This window comes from Pseudophryne corroboree, chromosome 8 (assembly GCF_028390025.1).
Source record: "Pseudophryne corroboree isolate aPseCor3 chromosome 8, aPseCor3.hap2, whole genome shotgun sequence".
In the NCBI taxonomy this organism is placed as follows: domain Eukaryota; kingdom Metazoa; phylum Chordata; class Amphibia; order Anura; family Myobatrachidae; genus Pseudophryne; species Pseudophryne corroboree.
This window is the reverse complement of record NC_086451.1, coordinates 458,612,634-458,638,046: the sequence shown is the minus strand read 5'-3', so window position 1 is coordinate 458,638,046 and position 25,413 is coordinate 458,612,634.

Genomic DNA, 25,413 nt, shown 5'->3' with positions numbered 1-25,413 from the left:
CAGGGTCTTCTGCCGGTGCTCCCATCGCTGGTCAGTCTCCTCCCTTGCTGCAGTGTCCCGGTCCACCGAAGGTTGGATGTCCTTCCCCGGTCCTTCCTCTTCTGCGGCATCTTCTCCACTCAGCGCGGACGGCTCTGGTCGCTCCGGTGACAGGTGCAGGCGTGAATCCTCCAGGGCCTCCTTCCTACGTGCTGCTGCTGTCTGCTAATTAAAAAATAAGTTAGTTAGTTACGCCTCTGGTCGTCTCTCACTCAGCACACCATCACCTCCCCCTGCGTCGTCACTCAGCACACCATCACCTCCCCCTGCGTCGTCACTCAGCACACCATCACCTCCCCCTGCGTCGTCACTCAGCACACCATCACCTCCCCCTGCGTCGTCACTCAGCACACCATCACCTCCCCCTGCGTCGTCACTCAGCACACCATCACCTCCCCCTGCGTCGTCACTCAGCACACCATCACCTCCCCCTGCGTCGTCACTCAGCACACCATCACCTACCCCTGCGTCATCTCTCAGCACACCATCACCTCCCCCTGCGTCGTCACTCAGCACACCATCACCTCCCCCTGCGTCGTCACTCAGCACACCATCACCTCCCCCTGTGTCTTCTCTCAGCACACCATCACTGAGACTTGTAGTTCGACAGGATAGCTCTGGCAGGTAGTCAGACAACATGGGAAGGGGAGAGGGTGGTACTTTTCTGCTCAGGGCCTCAGGCACTTTCCACCACAGACTGCACCGCAGTCAGACACGCGGGCTGCGGATATTCAAGCAGGCTGGCGGGCGTTCGCTAGTGGGCGGGCCGTCATTCAGGCAAGTCCACGGCTCCACCTCAGTGCCTCAGAGCTGTGGCGGCTGAGCGGATGAGGGCGGAGGGCGACGTGATGTCATGCGATGCTGCAATGGTTGATACGGGGGGGGGGGGGGGGCGTGCCTGGGAGCAGCAGCGTGTGGAATGTCCTCCCGGTCAGCAAATGCATTACTGACCAGGAGGTGCGTGTCTGTCAGAGAGGAGGAGGGGAGGGGAGGGAAGTGGGCTCCCTCCTGCTCCTCCTGCCGGACCGCCTCCTCCTGTTCGTAACGGCCCGCGGCGGTGCGCTGCGATATAAAATTCAGTGCAGAGCAATAGTGGGGGGCGAGTGGGCATGATGCCCTGGCCGCCTGCGGCGCCCCCCTCTGCTGGGCCTGCCAAGGTGCCCAGGGCACGTGCCCTGCTCGACCCCCCTTAGTTACGCCTCAGGTGTGTGTGTGTGTGTGTGTGTGTGTGTGTGTGTGTGTGTGTGTGTGTGTGTGTGTGGGACAGTGTGAGTGTGTGTCAGTTTTTGCAGTCCAGTGTGTGTGGGGGAGGGGAAAGTATGAGAATGTGTGTGTGTAGTCTGAGTGAGTGGGTGTGGGTGTGTGGGGTTTGGGGGTGGCCAGTCTGTGTGTGTGTAATCTACAGATTACACACACACAGACTGGCCACCCCCCCAAACCCCACACACACCCACTCAGACTACACACACACATTCTCATACTTTCCCCTCCCCCACACACACTGGACTGCAAATATTCACTTACACTCACACTGTCCCACACACACAATTAACACACACTAACACTGTACAGCACCCCCCCACACCCCCCTCCCCCTCCCGACAGTAAACTGCTGCTGCCGCCTGCCTGCCTGCTCACCTGCCACCTCCGAGGCCGCGCACGTGCACCTAAGCAATATAGAGATACTGCTTGGTGGGGGGGAGTAGGGGGAGGCTCCGTCCTAGCTGCTGCTGCCTGTACAGTGTGACAGGCACAGCAGCCGGGGCTGGGGTGACAGGGAGAGCCCGCCGGCGGAAACCCTGTCGCATGGGGCGAGCGGGCCGTGCAGGTGTCGGTGGCGCCCCCCTCTGCTGGGGCTGCCATGGCGCCCAGGGCACGTGCCCTGCTCTCCGCATGCTAGTTACGCCTCTGTAATAAATCCAAGTCCACCTAAAAAAAGCAATTGTAAAATCATCCAATTAGCAAAGTATGCAAATTTTAAAAAAATGTTTTTATTTGTTTAGTTACAGACTGAATGATGTGTTTCATGGCTGTTAAGCTTTCTCTCCTCAACCAGAAGTAATGTGCAATCTGTAACTAGTGTGCAATAAGTGGTTATTAATAATATATCAACATAACAGTGAATCTATGTTAATATATTATTAACAATCAGTGCATAAGCAGCTGCCTCCCCCAGATGCACTGCACAATCACTGCAGCTGAATAACTATCTGAGCCAACTGCCAGAGGACTGAGTCACTCCCTCCATGAGTCCAGCACTGATCTGCCAGCACTGGCAACTCACTCATCATGTGCACTGCAGAGGCGTAACTAGAGATGTGCACTCGAAATTTTTCGGGTTTTGTGTTTTGGTTTTGTGTTCGGTTCCGCGGCCGTGTTTTGGGTTCGACCGCGTTTTGGCAAAACCTCACCGAATTTTTTTTGTCGGATTCGGGTGTGTTTTGGATTCGGGTGTTTTTTTCAAAAAACACTAAAAAACAGCTTAAATCATAGAATTTGGGGGTCATTTTGATCCCAAAGTATTATTAACCTCAAAAACCATAATTTCCACTCATTTTCAGTCTATTCTGAATACCTCACACCTCACAATATTATTTTTAGTCCTAAAATTTGCACCGAGGTCGCTGGATGACTAAGCTAAGCGACCCTAGTGGCCGACACAAACACCTGGCCCATCTAGGAGTGGCACTGCAGTGTCATGCAGGATGGCCCTTCCAAAAAACACTCCCCAAACAGCACATGACGCAAAGAAAAAAAGAGGCGCAATGAGGTAGCTGTGTGAGTAAGCTAAGCGACCCTAGTGGCCGACACAAACACCTGGCCCATCTAGGAGTGGCACTGCAGTGTCATGCAGGATGGCCCTTCCAAAAAACACTCCCCAAACAGCACATGACGCAAAGAAAAAAAGAGGCGCAATGAGGTAGCTGTGTGAGTAAGATAAGCGACCCTAGTGGCCGACACAAACACCTGGCCCATCTAGGAGTGGCACTGCAGTGTCACGCAGGATGGCCCTTCCAAAAAACACTCCCCAAACAGCACATGACGCAAAGAAAAAAAGAGGCGCAATGAGGTAGCTGTGTGAGTAAGATAAGCGACCCTAGTGGCCGACACAAACACCTGGCCCATCTAGGAGTGGCACTGCAGTGTCACGCAGGATGGCCCTTCTAAAAAACACTCCCCAAACAGCACATGACGCAAAGAAAAAAAGAGGCGCAATGAGGTAGCTGTGTGAGTAAGATAAGCGACCCTAGTGGCCGACACAAACACCTGGCCCATCTAGGAGTGGCACTGCAGTGTCACGCAGGATGGCCCTTCCAAAAAAATACTCCCCAAACAGCACATGACGCAAAGAAAAATTAAAGAAAAAAGAGGTGCAAGATGGAATTGTCCTTGGGCCCTCCCACCCACCCTTATGTTGTATAAACAGGACATGCACACTTTAACCAACCCATCATTTCAGTGACAGGGTCTGCCACACGACTGTGACTGAAATGACGGGTTGGTTTGGACCCCCACCAAAAAAGAAGCAATTAATCTCTCCTTGCACAAACTGGCTCTACAGAGGCAAGATGTCCACCTCATCATCATCCTCCGATATATCACCGTGTACATCCCCCTCCTCACAGATTATCAATTCGTCCCCACTGGAATCCACCATCTCAGCTCCCTGTGTACTTTGTGGAGGCAATTGCTGCTGGTCAATGTCTCCACGGAGGAATTGATTATAATTCATTTTAATGAACATCATCTTCTCCACATTTTCTGGAAGTAACCTCGTACGCCGATTGCTGACAAGGTGAGCGGCGGCACTAAACACTCTTTCGGAGTATACACTTGTGGGAGGGCAACTTAGGTAGAATAAAGCCAGTTTGTGCAAGGGCCTCCAAATTGCCTCTTTTTCCTGCCAGTATAAGTACGGACTGTCTGACGTGCCTACTTGGATGCGGTCACTCATATAATCCTCCACCATTCTTTCAATGGGGAGAGAATCATATGCAGTGACAGTAGACGACATGTCCGTAATCGTTGTCAGGTCCTTCAGTCCGGACCAGATGTCAGCATCAGCAGTCGCTCCAGACTGCCCTGCATCACCGCCAGCGGGTGGGCTCGGAATTCTGAGCCTTTTCCTCGCACCGCCAGTTGCGGGAGAATGTGAAGGAGGAGATGTTGACAGGTCGCGTTCCGCTTGACTTGACAATTTTCTCACCAGCAGGTCTTTCAACCCCAGCAGACTTGTGTCTGCCGGAAAGAGAGATCCAAGGTAGGTTTTAAATCTAGGATCGAGCACGGTGGCCAAAATGTAGTGATCTGATTTCAATAGATTGACCACCCGTGAATCCTTGTTAAGCGAATTAAGGGCTCCATCCACAAGTCCCACATGCCTAGCGGAATCGCTCCGTGTTAGCTCCTCCTTCAATGTCTCCTGCTTCTTCTGCAAAAGCCTGATGAGGGGAATGACCTGACTCAGGCTGGCAGTGTCTGAACTGACTTCACGTGTGGCAAGTTCAAAGGGCAGCAGAACCTTGCACAACGTTGAAATCATTCTCCACTGCGCTTGAGACAGGTGCATTCCACCTCCTATGTCGTGCTCAATTGTATAGGCTTGAATGGCCTTTTGCTGCTCCTCCAACCTCTGAAGCATATATAGGGTTGAATTCCACCTCGTTACCACTTCTTGCTTCAGATGATGGCAGGGCAGGTTCAGGCGTTTTTGGTGTTGCTCCAGTCTTCTGTACGTGGTGCCTGTACGCCGAAAGTGTCCCGCAATTCTTCTGGCCACCGACAGCATCTCTTGCACGCCCCTGTCGTTTTTTAAAAAATTCTGCACCACCAAATTCAAGGTATGTGCAAAACATGGGACGTGCTGGAATTTGCCCATATTTAATGCACACACAATATTGCTGGCGTTGTCCGATGCCACAAATCCACAGGAGAGTCCAATTGGGGTAAGCCATTCCGCGATGATCTTCCTCAGTTGCCGTAAGAGGTTTTCAGCTGTGTGCGTATTCTGGAAACCGGTGATACAAAGCGTAGCCTGCCTAGGAAAGAGTTGGCGTTTGCGAGATGCTGCTACTGGTGCCGCCGCTGCTGTTCTTGCGGCGGGAGTCCATACATCTACCCAGTGGGCTGTCACAGTCATATAGTCCTGACCCTGCCCTGCTCCACTTGTCCACATGTCCGTGGTTAAGTGGACATTGGGTACAACTGCATTTTTTAGGACACTGGTGAGTCTTTTTCTGACGTCCGTGTACATTCTCGGTATCGCCTGCCTAGAGAAGTGGAACCTAGATGGTATTTGGTAACGGGGGCACACTACCTCAAGAAATTATCTAGTTCCCTGTGAACTAACGGCGGATACCGGACGCAAGTCTAACACCAACATAGTTGTCAAGGCCTCAGTTATCCGCTTTGCAACAGGATGACTGCTGTGATATTTCATCTTCCTCGCAAAGGACTGTTGGACAGTCAATTGCTTGGTGGAAGTAGTAAAAGTGGGCTTACGACTTCCCCTCTGGGATGACCATCGACTCCCAGCAGCAACAACAGCAGCGCCAGCAGCAGTAGGCGTTACACGCAAGGATGCATCGGAGGAATCCCAGGCAGGAGAGGACTCGTCAGAATTGCCAGTGACATGGCCTGCAGGACTATTGGCATTCCTGGGGAAGGAGAAAATTGACACTGAGGGAGTTGGTGGGGTGGTTTGCGTGAGCTTGGTTACAAGAGGAAGGGATTTACTGGTCAGTGGACTGCTTCCGCTGTCGCCCAAAGTTTTTGAACTTGTCACTGACTTATTATGAATGCGCTGCAGGTGACGTATAAGGGAGGATGTTCCGAGGTGGTTAACGTCCTTACCCCTACTTGTTACAGCTTGACAAAGGCAACACACGGCTTGACAAATGTTGTCCGCATTTCTGTTGTAATACTTCCACACCGAAGAGCTGATTTTTTTGGTATTTTCACCAGGCATGTCAACGGCCATATTCCTCCCACGGACAACAGGTGTCTCCCCGGGTGCCTGACTTAAACAAACCACCTCACCATCAGAATCCTCCTTGTCAATTTCCTCCCCAGCGCCAGCAACACCCATATCCTCCTCATCCTGGTGTACTTCAACACTGACATCTTCAATCTGACTATCAGGAACTGGACTGCGGGTGCTCCTTCCAGCACTTGCAGGGGGCGTGCAAATGGTGGAAGGCGCATGCTCTTCACGTCCAGTGTTGGGAAGGTCAGGCATCGCAACCGACACAATTGGACTCTCCTTGTGGATTTGGGATTTCGAAGAACGCACAGTTCTTTGCGGTGCTTTTGCCAGCTTGAGTCTTTTCATTTTTCTAGCGAGAGGCTGAGTGCTTCCATCCTCATGTGAAGCTGAACCACTAGCCATGAACATAGGCCAGGGCCTCAGCCGTTCCTTGCCACTCCATGTGGTAAATGGCATATTGGCAAGTTTACGCTTCTCCTCCGACAATTTTATTTTAGATTTTTGAGTCCTTTTTTTACTGATATTTGGTGTTTTGGATTTTACATGCTCTGTACTATGACATTGGGCATCGGCCTTGACAGACGACGTTGCTGGCATTTCATCGTCTCGGCCATGACTGGTGGCAGCAGCTTCAGCACGAGGTGGAAGTGGATCTTGATCTTTCCCTAATTTTGGAACCTCAACATTTTTGTTCTCCATATTTTAATAGGCACAACTAAAAGGCACCTCAGGTAAACAATGGAGATGGATGGATACTAGTATACTTATGGATGACGAGCGACTGCCGACACAGAGGTAGCTACAGCCGTGGACTACCGTACTGTGTCTGCTGCTAATATAGACTGGATGATAATGAGATGAAATTAATATATATATATATAATATCACTAGTACTGCAGCCGGACAGGTATATATATTTATTATGTAATGACTGATGACGGACCTGCTGGACACTGTCAGCACAGCAGCACCGCAGACTGCTACAGTAAGCTACTATAGTAGTATGTATCAAGAAGAAAGAAAAAAAAAACCACGGGTAGGTGGTATACAATTATGGATGGACGAGCGACTGCCGACACAGAGGTAGCTACAGCCGTGGACTACCATACTGTGTCTGCTGCTAATATAGACTGGATGATAATGAGATGAAATTAATATATATATATATATATAATATCACTAGTACTGCAGCCGGACAGGTATATATATTTATTATGTAATGACTGATGAAGGACCTGCTGGACACTGTCAGCTCAGCAGCACCGCAGACTGCTACAGTAAGCTACTATAGTAGTATGTATCAAGAAGAAAGAAAAGAAAAAAAACCACGGGTAGGTGGTATACAATTATGGATGGACGAGCGACTGCCGACACAGAGGTAGCTACAGCCGTGGACTACCGTACTGTGTCTGCTGCTAATATAGACTGGATGATAATGAGATGAAATTAATATATATATATATAATATCACTAGTACTGCAGCCGGACAGGTATATATATTTATTATGTAATGACTGATGACGAACCTGCTGGACACTGTCAGCTCAGCAGCACCGCAGACTGCTACAGTAAGCTACTATAGTAGTATGTATCAAGAAGAAAGAAAAAAAAAAACCACGGGTAGGTGGTATACAATTATGGATGGACGAGCGACTGCCGACACAGAGGTAGCTACAGCCGTGGACTACCGTACTGTGTCTGCTGCTAATATAGACTGGATGATAATGAGATGAAATTAATATATATATATATATAATATCACTTGTACTGCAGCCGGACAGGTATATATATTTATTATGTAATGACTGATGACGGACCTGCTGGACACTGTCAGCTCAGCACCGCAGACTGCTACAGTAAGCTACTATAGTAGTATGTATCAAGAAGAAAGAAAAAAAAAAACCACGGGTAGGTGGTATACAATTATGGATGGACGAGCGACTGCCGACACAGAGGTAGCTACAGCCGTGGACTACCATACTGTGTCTGCTGCTAATATAGACTGGATGATAATGAGATGAAATTAATATATATATATATAATATCACTAGTACTGCAGCCGGACAGGTATATATATTTATTATGTAATGACTGATGAAGGACCTGCTGGACACTGTCAGCTCAGCAGCACCGCAGACTGCTACAGTAAGCTACTATAGTAGTATGTATCAAGAAGAAAGAAAAGAAAAAAAACCACGGGTAGGTGGTATACAATTATGGATGGACGAGCGACTGCCGACACAGAGGTAGCTACAGCCGTGGACTACCGTACTGTGTCTGCTGCTAATATAGACTGGATGATAATGAGATGAAATTAATATATATATATATAATATCACTAGTACTGCAGCCGGACAGGTATATATATTTATTATGTAATGACTGATGACGAACCTGCTGGACACTGTCAGCTCAGCAGCACCGCAGACTGCTACAGTAAGCTACTATAGTAGTATGTATCAAGAAGAAAGAAAAAAAAAAACCACGGGTAGGTGGTATACAATTATGGATGGACGAGCGACTGCCGACACAGAGGTAGCTACAGCCGTGGACTACCATACTGTGTCTGCTGCTAATATAGACTGGATGATAATGAGATGAAATTAATATATATATATATATATAATATCACTTGTACTGCAGCCGGACAGGTATATATATTTATTATGTAATGACTGATGACGGACCTGCTGGACACTGTCAGCTCAGCACCGCAGACTGCTACAGTAAGCTACTATAGTATGTATCAAGAAGAAAGGAAAAAGAAAAAAAAAACACGGGTAGGTGGTATACAATTATATATATATATACAATTACATATACCAATGGATTGGCACTCACCCTTCGTAGTTATATGAACCCCGGTGCCTTCTGGGATATGTAGTACACAAGACGTCTCCTAGCATGCAGCGGCACTCAGGGAATTTTCCATGAAACTTTTAAGCAAAGGTGTTTATTCCATAGTGATACAAACGGTCCAACGTTTCGGGGTGCAACCACCCCTTTGTCAAGGTGAACACAACAAAAGTTGTTGTGTTCACCTTGACAAAGGGGTGGTTGCACCCCGAAACGTTGGACCGTTTGTATCACTATGGAATAAACACCTTTGCTTAAAAGTTTCATGGAAAATTCCCTGAGTGCCGCTGCATGCTAGGAGACGTCTTGTATATATACAATTATATATATATATTAAACTGGTGGAGATTAATTAAACTGGTGGTCAGGTCACTGGTCACACTATCAGCAACTTGCAAGTAGTACTCCTAAGCAGACAATCACAATATACTGGTGGTCAGTGTGGTCACAATGGCAGTGTGGCACTCTGGCAGCAAAAGTGTGCACTGTACGTTAAAATATGTACTCCTGCTCTCAGACTCTAACTGCTCCCCACTGTCTCCCCCACAAGTCAGATATACAGTCACACTATCACTTCAGCAAGTAGTAGTACTCCTCCTAATGCTCCCCAAAATTACTAAAGTAAATACTGTGTCTCTCTCTACTCTAGTCTCACTCTCTTCTCTATAAACGGAGAGGACGCCAGCCACGTCCTCTCCCTATCAATCTCAATGCACGTGTGAAAATGGCGGCGACGCGCGGCTCCTTATATAGAATCCGAGTCTCGCGATAGAATCCGACGACACAGCGGGAGGTGATAGTGTGTTGAGTGACGACGCAGGGGGAGGTGATGGTGTGCTGAGTGACGACGCAGGGGAAGGTGATGGTGTGCTGAGTGACGGCACAGCGCGGGAGGTGATAGTGTGCTGAGTGACGACGAAGGGGGAGGTGATGGTGTGCTGAGTGACGACACAGCGGGAGGTGATAGTGTGCTGAGTGACGACGCAGGGGGAGGTGATGGTGTGCTGAGTGACGACACAGCGGGAGGTGATAGTGTGCTGAGTGACGACGCAGGGGGAGGTGATGGTGCGCTGAGTGACAACACAGCGGGAGGTGATAGTGTGCTGAGTGACGACACAGGGGGAGGTGATGGTGTGCTGAGTGACGACGCAGGGGGAGGTGATGGTGTGCTGAGTGACGACACAGCGGGAGGTGATAGTGTGTTGAGTGACGACGAAGGGGGAGGTGATGGTGTGCTGAGTGACGACACAGCGGGAGGTGATAGTGTGCTGAGTGACGACGCAGGGGGAAGTGATGGTGTGCTGAGTGACGACACAGCGGGAGGTGATAGTGTGCTGAGTGACGACGCAGGGGAAGGTGATGGTGTGCTGAGTGACGACACAGCGGGAGGTGATAGTGTGCTGAGTGACGACACAGGGGGAGGTGATGGTGTGCTGAGTGACGACGCAGGGGGAGGTGATGGTGTGCTGAGTGACGACACAGCGGGAGGTGATGGTGTGCTGAGTGACGACACAGGGGGAGGTGATGGTGTGCTGAGTGACGACACAGCGGGAGGTGATAGTGTGCTGAGTGACGACACAGGGGGAGGTGATGGTGTGCTGAGTGACAACGCAGGGGGAGGTGATGGTGTGCTGAGTGACGACACAGCGGGAGGTGATAGTGTGCTGAGTGACGACACAGGGGGAGGTGATGGTGTGCTGAGTGACGACGCAGGGGGAGGTGATGGTGTGCTGAGTGACGATGCAGGGGAAGGTGATGGTGTGCTGAGTGACGACACAGCGGGAGGTGATAGTGTGCTGAGTGATGACGCAGGGGAAGGTGATGGTGTGCTGAGAGATGACGCAGGGGAAGGTGATGGTGTGCTGAGTGACGACACAGGGGGAGGTGATGGTGTGCTGAGTGACGACGCAGGGGGAGGTGATGGTGTGCTGAGTGAGAGACGACCAGAGGCGTAACTAACTAACTTATTTTTTAATTAGCAGACAGCAGCAGCACGTAGGAAGGAGGCCCTGGAGGATTCACGCCTGCACCTGTCACCGGAGCGACCAGAGCCGTCCGCGCTGAGTGGAAAAGACGCCACAGAAGAGGAGTCCAGCCAGACGCAGGACTGGGGAAGGACATCCAACCTTCGGTGGACCAGGACACTGCAGCAAGAGAGGAGACTGACCAGCAATGGGAGCACCGGCAGAAGACCCTGGCTGGCTTAAAGAAGACGGCACGGAACAGCGGGGAGGACGGCGCAGATCGGGATCCTGCAATAGGAGAGAAGATTCCCCTTCGGAGCGCAGCAGACCACACTAAAAAGGGTGCATTCCCGGTGCGGTGCTCTGCATCCCGGGTGGCGCCGAAGACGTGGAGTGTCGGAGGTGGCAGAAGCGCCGCAGCTTGGGGTGAGAAACCGCTGCAACCCTTCCACTGCTAAACTCTGCAATTAGTCGATTATGGCGGTAGGCTCCCCTCACCACAGTGCCCCACAGGCCGTGTTAATTAAAGGGGTAGGCTCCCCTCACTCTATAATGTGAATTTCGGCTCCTACCGTGTGTTATAATGTGAAAGGGGCACCAGTACTAGATAGTATAAGGGGTCCTACTACACTGAAGGCCACGCCCCCTTTTTAGTGACCACGTCCCCTTTTCCAGAACGCACACCTTCGGCGCGCGCATAATTCATACCTTCACTTTTTCATACCCCACTTCAAAATTTACACTTCGACCACTGCACCTACGTCTATACATACACACCCTGACATCTTTATATACAGTGACACCTATTTGTGCAGGAGATGATGATGGTAAGGTGCATGTGGAATTGAAAAGAATGTTCCCAGTATGACCTGAAACAGCTGGCGTGTCATGTTGGCACATCACCATTAGCGTGCGCACATACTTTCCTTATGTATTTTATTTTATTATTATTATTTATTTATTTTATTTTATTGGGGGGGGGGGGGCGCCATTGCTGATCTTGCCCTGAGCTCCAAAACCCCTAGTTACGCCTCTGCATGTACTGTATGTGTGTGGTGTGTGTAGGGACAGGGGAAACGGTGTGTGTGGGTGTGTGGGGAGGGGGGGCAGGCTTTGTGTGTCTGTGGTGACATGGGTATGTTGCTGGGATTAGTTGTGTGCACAGACTGAATTGCTCACATTGGAGGCTATGCTCGGGCGGGTGATCTGCATGTCTGTGGACACTCCGTCCCCGGGCATTTGGCTGCACTATGTGCACTGGAAGGGGCTTTGTTGTCGACGTTGGAGTGTTGGCTGCGGGGGATGCGGGGAGGGTTGCTGGTCATCAAGCTCAGGTTTTAGGTGCGGATTAGCAGGGCAGGCACCCAGGGCGCTGTGGCCTGAGGCTGCAGTCACCCCACCAGCGCCATCAGCACCCGTCTGCTGCCTGCACCGTAATACCCCCTACCACTTCCTGCTGCCGGCCAGCCGGCCCCTGTCCAGCCCAATTCACACTGCCCGCACCTCACCGCTCCCTTCTGCCGGCTACCCCCCTCTCCTGGACGCTTCCTGCCGGCCGCCTCCTGCCACTACTTACTTCCCTTCAGCTTCATGCTGGGCGGAAGTATGAGGAGAGCGTAGAGCCACGGGACCACAGGCGCCGGATGGTGAGTGACGGCTAGCTGGTGCAATTTGTATAATGGGCTACCTGGCACAATGTGTATAAGAAGCTACCTGGTGCAATGTGTTTAAGGTGCTACCTGGCGCAATGTGTATAAGAAGCTACCTGGTGCAATGTGTTTAAGGTGCTACCTGGCGCAATGTGTATAAGAAGCTACCTGGAGCAATGTGTTTAAGGTGCTACCTGGCGCAATGTGTATAAGAAGCTACCTGGTGCAATGTGTTTAAGGTGCTACCTGGCGCAATGTGTATAAGAAGCTACCTGGTGCAATGTGTTTAAGGTGCTACCTGGCGCAATGTGTATAAGAAGCTACCTGGTGCAATGTGTTTAAGGTGCTACCTGGCGCAATGTGTATAAGAAGCTACCTGGTGCAATGTGTTTAAGGTGCTACCTGGCGCAATGTGTATAAGAAGCTACCTGGTGCAATGTGTTTAAGGTGCTACCTGGCGCAATGTGTATAAGGGGCTACCTGGTGCAATGTGTTTAAGGTGCTACCTGGTGCAATGTGTATAAGAAGCTACCTGGTGCAATGTGTTTAAGGTGCTACCTGGCGCAATGTGTATAAGAAGCTACCTGGTGCAATGTGTTTAAGGTGCTACCTGGCGCAATGTGTATAAGAAGCTACCTGGTGCAATGTGTTTAAGGTGCTACCTGGCGCAATGTGTATAAGAAGCTACCTGGTGCAATGTGTTTAAGGTGCTACCTGGCGAAATGTGTATAAGAAGCTACCTGGTGCAATGTGTTTAAGGTGTTACCTGGCGCAATGTGTATAAGAAGCTACCTGGTGCAATGTGTTTAAGGTGCTACCTGGCGCAATGTGTATAAGAAGCTACCTGGTGCAATGTGTTTAAGGTGCTACCTGGCGCAATGTGTATAAGAAGCTACCTGGTGCAATGTGTTTAAGGTGCTACCTGGCGCAATGTGTATAAGAAGCTACCTGGTGCAATGTGTTTAAGGTGCTACCTGGCGCAATGTGTATAAGAAGCTACCTGGTGCAATGTGTTTAAGGTGCTACCTGGCGCAATGTGTATAAGAAGCTACCTGGTGCAATGTGTTTAAGGTGCTACCTGGCGCAATGTGTATAAGAAGCTACCTGGTGCAATGTGTTTAAGGTGCTACCTGGCGCAATGTGTATAAGAAGCTACCTGGAGCAATGTGTTTAAGGTGCTACCTGGCGCAATGTGTATAAGAAGCTACCTGGTGCAATGTGTTTAAGGTGCTACCTGGCGCAATGTGTATAAGAAGCTACCTGGTGCAATGTGTTTAAGGTGCTACCTGGCGCAATGTGTATAAGAAGCTACCTGGTGCAATGTGTTTAAGATGCTACCTGGGCAAAGTGTATAAGAAGCTACCTGGTGCAATGTGTTTAAGGTGCTACCTGGCGCAATGTGTATAAGAAGCTACCTGGTGCAATGTGTTTAAGGTGCTACCTGGCGCAATGTGTATAAGGGGCTACCTGGCACAGTGTGTATAAGGGGCAACCTAGCGCAGTGTATAAAAGAGGCTACCTGGCACAGTTTGTATAATGGGCTGTACCTGGCACAGATTGTATAACGGCTCTACCTGACACATTGTGTATATCTGGCTCTAACTGGGGCAACATGTATAAAAGGGGCTTTACCTGGTGTAACGTGTATAAAAGGGTCTCTACCTGGCATAACGTGAATAAAAGGAGCTTCGTGAAGATGGCCCGGGAGAACGTGACTGATTTATCTGGCTGCTGCTTATTGCTAAGGGAAGCCGGGATAAATAGCTGCTGCACAGACAGAGGCATGCACCTCCAACCAACCGTAAGTTATACCACCTGTCAGCCGAGATATAACATCAGCAAGGCACCACAACACCGCAAGCCCACACTCAGAGCCAGATTTCTAGCTGTTATCTCAAGGACAGTGCTACACAAGTGTTCCCCTAGTGAACTTCTACTTACCGCTGGCGCTCCCCACACCCATATCTGTCTTCATACACTTCCCTCACACATCCACCCTGAATACTGTCAAATATTTAATGTTGTATGTGTTGTACACACATTACATTCTACACACTTCTATTAGACACTGGCCCCGCACCTATATCACCAACCTTAATAGGTTTTTAGATTGTTTTGATACTCACTTCTGGGCCAATACATTGATTGAACTGTATTGATTTATTAGTACTAATAAAATATACCAGCGTATATATAGAAAGAGATAGAGCTATAGATATATATATATATATATATATATATATAGAAAGAGATAGAGCTATAGATATATATATATATAGAAAGAGATAGAGCTATAGATATATATATATATAGAAAGAGATAGAGCTATAGATATATATGGGATGTAGTTGTGTGATCGCCGGTCACAATACTTCCCCCTGCATCCCAAAGCCTGACAAGATAAGCTGAAGGCTGCATAAGCCTGAGGCCATATAAGCGATCAACTTTTTGTGATTGGTTGTTAAATGACTAAGCAGTTGCTAGGCAGATCAGTTTTCCCGGTTGTTTTTTTCCTATTGGTTTAAGGGGTTGTGCATCAGGATGAAGAGGAGGGTCTTAGGTTAGTATATAGGGGGTGGCCATCTTGCTAGACTCCCTCTTGCCTTTCAGTTTATGCCCCAGGAAGGATAAGTACTATTGCTTATTTTCACTGCCTGTAAATTGTTTTTGTTTTTTGTTTTTTAATTTCATTTGCCTTCTCTAGGGCATGATACAGTGCTGTGCCCCCTCTCTGCGTGTCATTGTCTACTTTTGCAGATTCTCCCCCCTCTGCCATGCCTCGTCCAAAACGTGCAGCTCCCCCCCCCCCGGCGCCTCGTGGATGCGGGGAGCGCCTTCCGCTCCCGCTCCCCGAGCGTTGCGCCACAGAGAGGACTTCCCCCTGTTTCAGACAGGCGGCGGGGACGGGCAGTTACAGCCCGCTCCCCTGCCGCACGGAGACGGGCGGCCAGCGGCCGCTCGTCACGTGGTGCCGATGCGCGCGGCTCGGCCGGGCCGCGCGTCCCGGCGCTCGCAGCGGGACGGGCCTCTCCTCTCCCTCCTGCCTCGGGCGTCTGCAGCACTTCCCCTCCGGCGGCCGGCGGCCGCTCTGCACGTGGCGCGGGTGCGCGCGGTCCGGCTGGGCCGCGCTCCCCGGCGCCTCCCGCGGGCGAAACGACTTCCCTCCCTCCTTCCATAAGTGCCTCCGGCCCTCCTCCTCCATCCCTGCGGTCGGCTCTCGGCGGCGTCCTGGGGGCACAAGCTGTGCCGGACGGCTGCGGCAGAGCTGCGGGGGGCGAGGGGGGGGTCAATATGCAGCTGGGGGATATGAGCCCAGGGCAGCGGGTAGCGGCTCCCGCTGTCCCCGGGACAATACAGGGCCCCATACTACCCCCCTCCAGCGGGGGGTTTAGCACACCGCACCTCAATTTAAATAATATTGGGCCGTTTGGGCCTAGTGTCGCCGGGGCGGGGGACGTGGCAGCGGCGGCCGCCACACCCGCCCCGGCGGCAGTCACATGGCAGGGTTTTCCCCCGGCCTCGGTGGCCTGCTCGGGCTCCTCCTGGGTGTCAGACGCCCCGACGCCATTAACGGCGCCCCCGCTCGTCGGTTTTCAAACCCCTCTCCACGCCCTTCCCGGTCCTTTTCAGTTTGGGTCCACACAGACATCCGTCTCGGCGGCTTATATGACGCCCGGCGTGGCGCTTTCGGTAGCAGCGCAGCAAGGCTTCGCGGGGAGCCAGTCCTTCCCCGGGGGTTTTGCGTGGCCTCCGGCTCCAGCATTCCCCTTAGCCGCCAGCATGCCTTCCATGGGCTTCATGACGGTGTCCGGCACACAGTTTTCCCCGCACGGGGCCAGCGCGGGCGCCGGCGTGCAGTCCACGTGGTCGGTCGGTGGCCCCCGAGTCGCGGTGCCCTTGCCGGCCTTTGCGGGCCTGCAGTCAGGGCAGGCACCGGGCGGTGGGTATCAGGTGGCACAGAGTTGGCCCCCTCTCGCGGCGCCCCCTCAGTTCCTTCCGGCGTCATACGGATGGGCGGGGGCGGGCGGCTGCCCGCCGCATACGGCGTGGCGGCCGTCTTACCCCGCGAGTTTCGGTGCAGTGAGCGGGTCAGCCTTTACGCAGTCGATCGGGTACACCTCGGCGGGGGCCCCCTCCCTGCAGCTGCCGGGCGGCCATCCGCCACGGAACGGGGGGACGGGCTCTCCGCCTCCGCATTTGCGGACAAGTGTTAATGATGTTCTGGTTCCCCCGGTGCCGGTTGTCCCCTCTTTTTCTCCCTTGCAGGTTCCGTCTAATTCAGGGGCTACGCCCGTCACGAGGCGAAGGTCACGGACAAGCGCGACTGCGAACGTGGAGGTACGGCCATCAGCGGAGGCGGGTGCAGCGGACGACGCGGTTCCGGGTCCTTCAAACTCCGGTGAGCTAAATATTCCTTTACACGTTTCAACTTGTAGTTCCTCGTCTTCTAGCAGCGTATCATCCGGCTCTCCGCGGCGCCCGCGTAAATTAGCTAGGCTCGTCGCGCGGCGAATGGCCAAGGAGGCGCACAAGGTGGCCGCTCCTGCGCAGGTGGTCCCCTCCGACCCTCCCCGTTACGGCGAGATGGTACATTGCGCCAACACGGCAGTGACAAGAGGGGTTCGTAAGCGCATGCGGGAAAAAATACGTAAGGGGAAGTATGTAGACATATTCACCCTTACAGAGGAAATGCGGCAGGGTTTTGACGCGGCCAAGAAACCGGGTGGTATTGGGGAAAAGGCGTTTCGCAATTTTCACCAGTGGCTGCGTGGGTTTTTGGTGTTCATGGCTTGCTACACGGAATCGCGTCCCGCGGAGTATGCCAACTTGGTGAAATATTTGTTTTTAGTACACGATATGTACTTAAAATCCAAGGGTTCCGCGTGGCGGGATTACGACCAGAAGTTTCGTCGCAATCAGGATGGCAACCCCATCCTGCCCGCGGGTTTTAAGGATGTTGAGGTGTGGTTGGAGGTCACGCAGCAGGTCAAACCCACCCCGGACGTCACGGCCAAGAAGCCCGGGGCGGCCGGGGCGGTGGCTTCTCGATTGACGGGAAAAGGCAAGTGCTTTGCCTACAACGACGGCAAATGCGGCAAAGGAACGGGCTGTCGTTTTCGCCACTCATGCAGGTTGTGCGGAGCCAGTCACCCGGCCAAGGAATGCACCGCGGCGACAGGCGGTAAGCCTGCCGCTTCCACCGAGGCCGGTGGAATTGGCAAGTAAGGCCTTCTCCCCGATTATAGTTCCCGAGTTGCAGCGCTGACTTACCTTGTACCCCGATGAGTCGGCGGCATCGTTTCTCTTGCAGGGCTTTCAGCACGGTTTTCGTTTGCCAATCCCGGATTCGGTGTATGTGGTTGCACGCCAGAATTTGAGATCGGCTCGGGAATTCCCGCAGGAAGTCCGGCGGAAGGTTGACGGGGAGATTGGGCTGGGGCGCATGGCTGGGCCCTACGCCCTTTCCCCGTTGCCCTCCTTGTGCATTTCCCCAGTAGGGGTAGTGCCCAAGAAGGCCATAGGTAAGTTTCGTTTGATACAGCACTTGTCGCACCCGCCGGGGCTGTCGGTCAACGACGCTATCCCGGAAGCCCAATGCAGAGTTCGATATCAGTCGTTTGACGACGCGCTGCGATTAGTGCGGGATTGTGGTCCGGGGAGTCTGTTGGCAAAATTGGACGTGGAGTCGGCCTTTCGGCTACTCCCGCTACACCCAGATTCCCTGCGGTTTCTGGGTTTCAAAATAGGGGGCGAATTCTACGTCGATCGGTGTCTCCCCATGGGTTGCTCTGTCTCCTGCGCCTACTTTGAGTGCTTTAGCACGTTTTTGCACTGGTGCGTCCAGACCGCCTCCGGGCAGATGGGGGTGGCTCACTACCTGGATGACTTTCTTTTTGTAGGCCCCGGAGACAGTTCGGTCTGTGGGGACATTCTCTCGGTGGCCAGGTCGTTATTCTGCGCTTTAGGGGTACCGGTTGCGCAGGATAAGTGCGAGGGTCCTTGCACTTGTCTTAGCTATTTCGGTATCGAGATTGACACGGTAGGGGGGTGCTGTCGCTTGCCCGAGGATAAGGTGCGGAAACTATTGGGTTTGATTACAGACTGTTTAGGAAAACGCAGGGTTCGGCTTAAACAGGTGCAGTCCTTGCTTGGTTCTCTCAATTTTGCGTGTCGGATTATCCCCATGGGTAGGATTTTCTGTCGCAAACTTGAGCGGGCCACCGCGGGGACGGTTCGACAGAATCACTCCGTGTACCTTTCCCGCGAGATCAAGGATGATTTGCGGATTTGGGTCTCGTTCCTGGTGTCCTTCAACAGGGAAGTGTTGTGGCCCGCTCCTTGTTGTTCCAGTAAGCAGCTGCAGTTGTTCACGGATGCTTCAGGCAGTCGAGGTTTCGGCGCGTTCTTCGCTGGCTCATGGTGCGCTGCGGCCTGGCCGGCATCTTGGGTAACGCGTGGGTTTACCAAGAACCTGCTTCTGCTGGAATTGTTCCCGATCTTAGTGGCGCTTGAGTTATGGGCCGGACGGTTCGCAAATAGGGACATTTTGTTTCTTTGCGACAACTTAGGGGTAGTGCATGCGATTAATAACCAGCGTTCCTCATCTCCGCAGGCGCTGCGATTGCTAAGGCATTTAGTGTTGGTTTGTTTGCAGCGCAATATTAATTTTAGGGCTCGCCACGTACCTGGAGTTGACAATGGAATTGCGGATGCATTGTCCCGGTTCCAGTTTGACAAATTCAGGACGTTGGTTCCGGGAGCGGAGGCAGAGGGGTTACAGTGCCCACCTTCTGTCTGGCAGATGGTCGAAGCGGTTTAACGGCGTTGGCCAGGTGTGCACTGGCTCCCTCTACGCTACGAGCGTATGATGCTGCATGGCGGGATTGGTCAGCCTTTCAGAGTAGGTACGGGGTAGCAGGTGAGTCCTCGGCCGACGCCCTGTTGACCTTTGTTTGGGAGCATTACCAAAACGGTAGGTCAAAAGCGGCCATGGCTACTGCCCTTGCGGGCATCGCCTTTCACTCGCGACTCCACGGGACAACGGACCCCACGGGGTCGTTTGTCCTTTCCAGAGCGCTGAAAGATTGGGCTAGGTTGCACCCGGCGCCTGCGGATTCACGTAGGCCTATAACGTTGCAGCTGCTAGCGGAATTGCTGCGTGTGCTACCTCGGATTGCGTCCTCGGAATTTGAGGTGGCATTGTTTAGTAGCGCGTATGCCCTGGCCTTTTTCGGGGCTTTTCGGGTGAGCGAGCTAGTGGCGAGCAGCAAGGCGTCCCGGGAATCGGGTCTGCTCTACGAGAATGTGCGCTTGCAGGAGGGCCTGTTGCTCTGTAGGATTGTGCGGTCCAAGACAGATCAAACAGGTCGGGGTCGCTGGTTGTCCTTGGTGGCTCAGGGAGGTATGGGCGTTTGCCCGCTGCGGTTGACGCAAGAGTATGTGCGGTTAAGACCTCCGGGGGGAAACCAGTTGCTGGTGCACGCGCAGTTGGACCCTCTGACAAAGTTTCAGTTCTCATCAGTGTTCAAGAAATGTTTGACGGCGTTGGGCTTGCAGGAGGCGGACTTCGGTACTCATTCCTTTCGGATTGGGGCGGCTACCCATGCGGCGGCCGCTGGTTCATCACCAGCGGCTATTCGGGAGTTGGGTCGCTGGAAGTCGGCCTCCTATAAGTCCTATGTCCGTATAGATAAGTTATAAGTGCGCCTGTTGCGCTAACCCAAAAACGTGTTTACTCGTCGGTTTTTGAACGCTTACCGTTCAGGAATCGAGGGTGTGAAGCGAATTTTTAAAATTTTTCCTCCGAGGGGGCCTAATTTCAATTGGCTGTTCTACCAAGGTCCACGGGAGGTTTTTTTAGTTTTCTCCTTCACTTGGGTTTTATTGGTTACGTTGTGTTTAAGTTACAGATTAGGTGCATAATCTGACATTAGGATATTTTCTTTTACAGCTGTCAGCAATTTTGGAGACCACATATGGATGGTTGGTCATTCATATGTTTTTTGGGCGGAGAAACATCCCATGGCATCTAGGGCGACTGAGATTTTTGGGTCCCGGCAATTTAGATGGTTAGGTGTTAGGGGCATGTTATGGGGTGATTTGTTGCGCGTCCTTTTTTCTAGGGAGCGCCGCTGGGGTCGCCCCAGTTGTATTATCATTCATCTGGGTGGTAATGATCTGGGCCGAGTTAAAGGCATAGACTTGATTTTGTCTATAAAGGCGGATGTGGTGGCGATACGTTGTCACTGGCCTGGGGTATGCATTGTCTGGTCGGAAATGGTGCCCCGTTTCCATTGGCGTGGTGCGGTGCGTTTCTCTGCGCTGGAGAAAGCACGCAAAAAGGTGAACTCGACGGTGTCTCTGTTTGTCAAGGCCATAGGCGGAGTGGCAATTAAGCATCCTCTGCTGGTGCTGCGGAACAGGCAGTTCTATAGAGACGATGGGGTTCACCTTTCTCCGGAAGGAGTGCAGTTTTTTCTGGAAGATATTTTCGGTCTTTTTCGTTAGAGCTAGTTAGTTTCTGGTTGGTTAAGGTTCTGTTTGCGGATGGCGGTGGCGGTTTGGAAAACCTTGGTGGCGGGAAATCGCTGCCAACCAGCTGTCACACAGGCATAAGTGGTCATTGTGGGGCTCCCTCTTTAAATGGACGGCAGGTGTGTCCTTTTCTTGCGGTTGGACATTTAGACGTTCCCCTGCGGGAACCGAACGTTTGCCAGAGAAAGAGGGGTAAGGCCAGCACAATGCGGGTTATGCGGGAAGGAGGCGGGGTATGTGTACTCCCCTCCTTGGTTTGGTGGTTTGTCATCTAGGTGACGGGTGCTGGTGTTTGGCAGCGGTTTTCTGTTTGCCATCCTCCAAACTAAAGTTAATATATATTCAATTCAATTCTAATTCGGCCTCAATTATTAGTTTAAAGAGTTGGTCAGCGATTAATAAACATCGTCTGACCTTTAACTCCAGCTACTGTGTCCGTGTCTTTATTTCAGTGTGTGGTGTGGTTTTATTTAGTGATAAGCTAGCTTAAGTAAAAGGTTTATGTAATCACAATAAAGTTATGAGCGGCTTAGATAAGCTGAAGGCTGCATAAGCCTGAGGCCATATAAGCGATCAACTTTTTGTGATTGGTTGTTAAATGACTAAGCAGTTGCTAGGCAGATCAGTTTTCCCGGTTGGTTTTTTCCTATTGGTTTAAGGGGTTGTGCATCAGGATGAAGAGGAGGGTCTTAGGTTAGTATATAGGGGGTGGCCATCTTGCTAGACTCCCTCTTGCCTTTCAGTTTATGCCCTTCCGCCCTCCCAGAATGCGTCTACGTTTTTTGTTCTTGCTGTGGGCTATTGAAAGCCAGATTGGCGGGAAATCGCTGCCAACCAGCTGTCACACAGGCATAAGTGGTCATTGTGGGGCTCCCTCTTTAAATGGACGGCAGGTGTGTCCTTTTCTTGCGGTTGGACATTTAGACGTTCCCCTGCGGGAACCGAACGTTTGCCAGAGAAAGAGGGGTAAGGCCAGCACAATGCGGGTTATGCGGGAAGGAGGCGGGGTATGTGTACTCCCCTCCTTGGTTTGGTGGTTTGTCATCTAGGTGACGGGTGCTGGTGTTTGGCAGCGGTTTTCTGTTTGCCATCCTCCAAACTAAAGTTAATATATATTCAATTCAATTCTAATTCGGCCTCAATTATTAGTTTAAAGAGTTGGTCAGCGATTAATAAACATCGTCTGACCTTTAACTCCAGCTACTGTGTCCGTGTCTTTATTTCAGTGTGTGGTGTGGTTTTATTTAGTGATAAGCTAGCTTAAGTAAAAGGTTTATGTAATCACAATAAAGTTATGAGCGGCTTATCCCAACAGTTGGCATGTCGACTATTCCCACTTGTGGGTATCTCCGACACCCGTAGAGTGGAAATAGAACCTGTGGCGAGCGTAGCCAGGATCCCAGCCGCCGTTAACACATACGCAACCCTATTATATATATAGAGAGAGAGAAAGATAGAAGAATGGAAATGTAATACCACCAGAAACAGTGTAACCTGCATCACATGCTGTAGTAATGGTTGTCAATGCTTCGGTCCCCTTCCGGACCAATTTCAAGACCACCAACAATTACAGCAGCCGCTCTCAAGCCAAAAATAAGATTTTAAACCTACCGGTAAATCTTTTTCACGTAGTCCGTAGAGGATGCTGGGGACTCCGTAAGGACCATGGGGATAGACGGGCTCCGCAGGAGACATGGGCACTAAGAAAGAACTTTAGGTATGGGTGTGCACTGGCTCCTCCCTCTATGCCCCTCCTCCAGACCTCAGTTAGAGAAACTGTGCCCAGAGGATACGGACAGTACGAGGAAAGGATTTTAGTTAATCCAAGGGCAATAAACATCCTAGTGATATTTGGTGGACCCCCTTTATTGAAGTAAACCTTAGTTACCTTTTATACCAGTAAATAAAGACACGGAGACATGATTTTGGCAGAAAAATTGCTAGCTATTTATTTGACCCTAACCATAGCAAAACCTGTAATTGGGAAAAATTTGTTAAGATGCCGAATCAGCCGGCATAATGGTGGCAGAAAAAAGAACGGCTCTATTAAACTATTGGTAAACTTAAATTGGTAAACTGACCGAAACCGTCCAGCACCCTATCAAAACCGGTAATAGGTGTCAACACAACCCCCACAGTGACTTCCCACCGCTCCTGGGTGCCCTGCCGCTGCCTCCCGGATGGGTGGTCGAGCGGCCATTAAGTCGATGGAGGTGAGTGCACCTAAACCATATAACACTGAAACTTACTACCTATAAAAAACCATACAACTACAAACTGCCGTTCTTTTCCGCCTATAAATAGCCAACGAATGAAAACAGCTAAGCAATTAACCGCCAATGCACTCCGCGTCAAACAAAACAACCTCTACCCTTAGGGCGGGAGGGCGGGAAGAAAATTCAGCAAGCAAAGAGACCTAAAATGGCCACTCCAGCCTATATATACCTTAACCCTCCCCCTTTCCTAAGGCTGTACTACCTCACAGCTAGGTCCACCCCTCACAGGATGTTTAACCCATTCCTCTCCTATGTTAGTCAATTCTCTCTCCTAAACATCCTAGTGATATTTGGTGGACCCCCTTTATTGAAGTAAACCTTAGTTACCTTTTATACCAGTAAATAAAGACACGGAGACATGATTTTGGCAGAAAAATTGCTAGCTATTTATTTGACCCTAACCATAGCAAAACCTGTAATTGGGAAAAATTTGTTAAGATGCCGAATCAGCCGGCATAATGGTGGCAGAAAAAAGAACGGCTCTATTAAACTATTGGTAAACTTAAATTGGTAAACTGACCGAAACCGTCCAGCACCCTATCAAAACCGGTAATAGGTGTCAACACAACCCCCACAGTGACTTCCCACCGCTCCTGGGTGCCCTGCCGCTGCCTCCCGGATGGGTGGTCGAGCGGCCATTAAGTCGATGGAGGTGAGTGCACCTAAACCATATAACACTGAAACTTACTACCTATAAAAAACCATACAACTACAAACTGCCGTTCTTTTCCGCCAACAGCGAAGGACTCCATCCCAGAGTCCTCGCACCGCCACCATAAACTACCCTAACTCCTGCAACACTAGGAACAGATCCTCCAGGAAAAACATCATCCCCTCATTGGATAGATGTACACCATCAGGCCGAAAAAGGTGTTTGTCTCGGAACCGAATCCTAGGGTGGCGAACGACTTTACCGCCGTGGGCCAAGACCCACTTCGCCACCGCCCCATTCACCTTTATCCTGGCCTCATCTATTACGCGTCCGTCCTCCACACCTCGCCAACTCAACCTTGGCACCATCAGGGAAAATACCAATATACAAATGGTCCATGCTGCGGCCACCTTTGCCAGATCTTGTCTCATGGCCCACCGTAGCTCCAAGGAAGTCCTCTTCCCTAGGTCGTTGCCACCTAAGTGGACAACCAAAACCTTGGGAACTCCATGCTTCCTGGCCTGACTGACCAGTCTACTCAATAGATCTGTCCACATCATACCTCGCCAACCAAGCCATCTGATTCCCTGACCTCTAGGAAACCTCTGAGAAGTATCAGAGGCCAAAAACCTTGCTGCCCAGAAAACATACGAGTGGCCGACCACCCAAACGGACAAGCCATCAGCGAAACAACCTGAATGGAAGGAAAAAGGGGTAAAATGTGTTACTATAATTCTACGCCATAGCATGTATTATGTTAACCTGAAGGATCTGCCAAAAGAAAAAAATTTTTTATTGCTTCCTAATGTCGCAGCAGTCACGGCCTAGCCGATCTCCCGAGCTCCTAGCCAATTTGAAGTAAAAGCATTAAGACATTAAGGGAAAGGCAAAAGAAACAAAACGAAATTAAAAGGGGGGGGGGGTATAAAAGAGGGGTAAAACATGAAATAACTCAGCTGGAGGTGAAAGCATAAAAACCTGCTGAGGGACTTTGATAAGAACAGATTAGCCGAATTAATGATTAGAATTCAGTCCGTCAAGTCAGGTAAAAAATCGCAAAATAACTCCAGACCCCCGCTGCCGGCTCACGCCCGCAGCGGCAAGTGGCTAATCCCTGAGTAGGATCACACACGGGTAAACGAACCAACACACAGTGAACATAACAAATGCATAAACACCAAGCAAACATTATCTTACTCTAACTTCTTGATGCAAGCTACGCTTAAGCAAAGTATCTCAGGCGACGGGGCGAATGTACCGCTTATAACAGGACGACTTCCATCGTCCCACCGCCTGGATCTGGGCTCCCGAAAAACCCGCGGCCGCTGCCGCCGTAGCAGCCCCAATGCGGAAGGAGTGTGTACCGAAGTGGGAGGGGGAAAGGCCCAAGCTCGTCAGACAGCGACCCATCATCCACCGAAATTGGAACTTAGTTACTGGCCGCCCGTCATAGTGC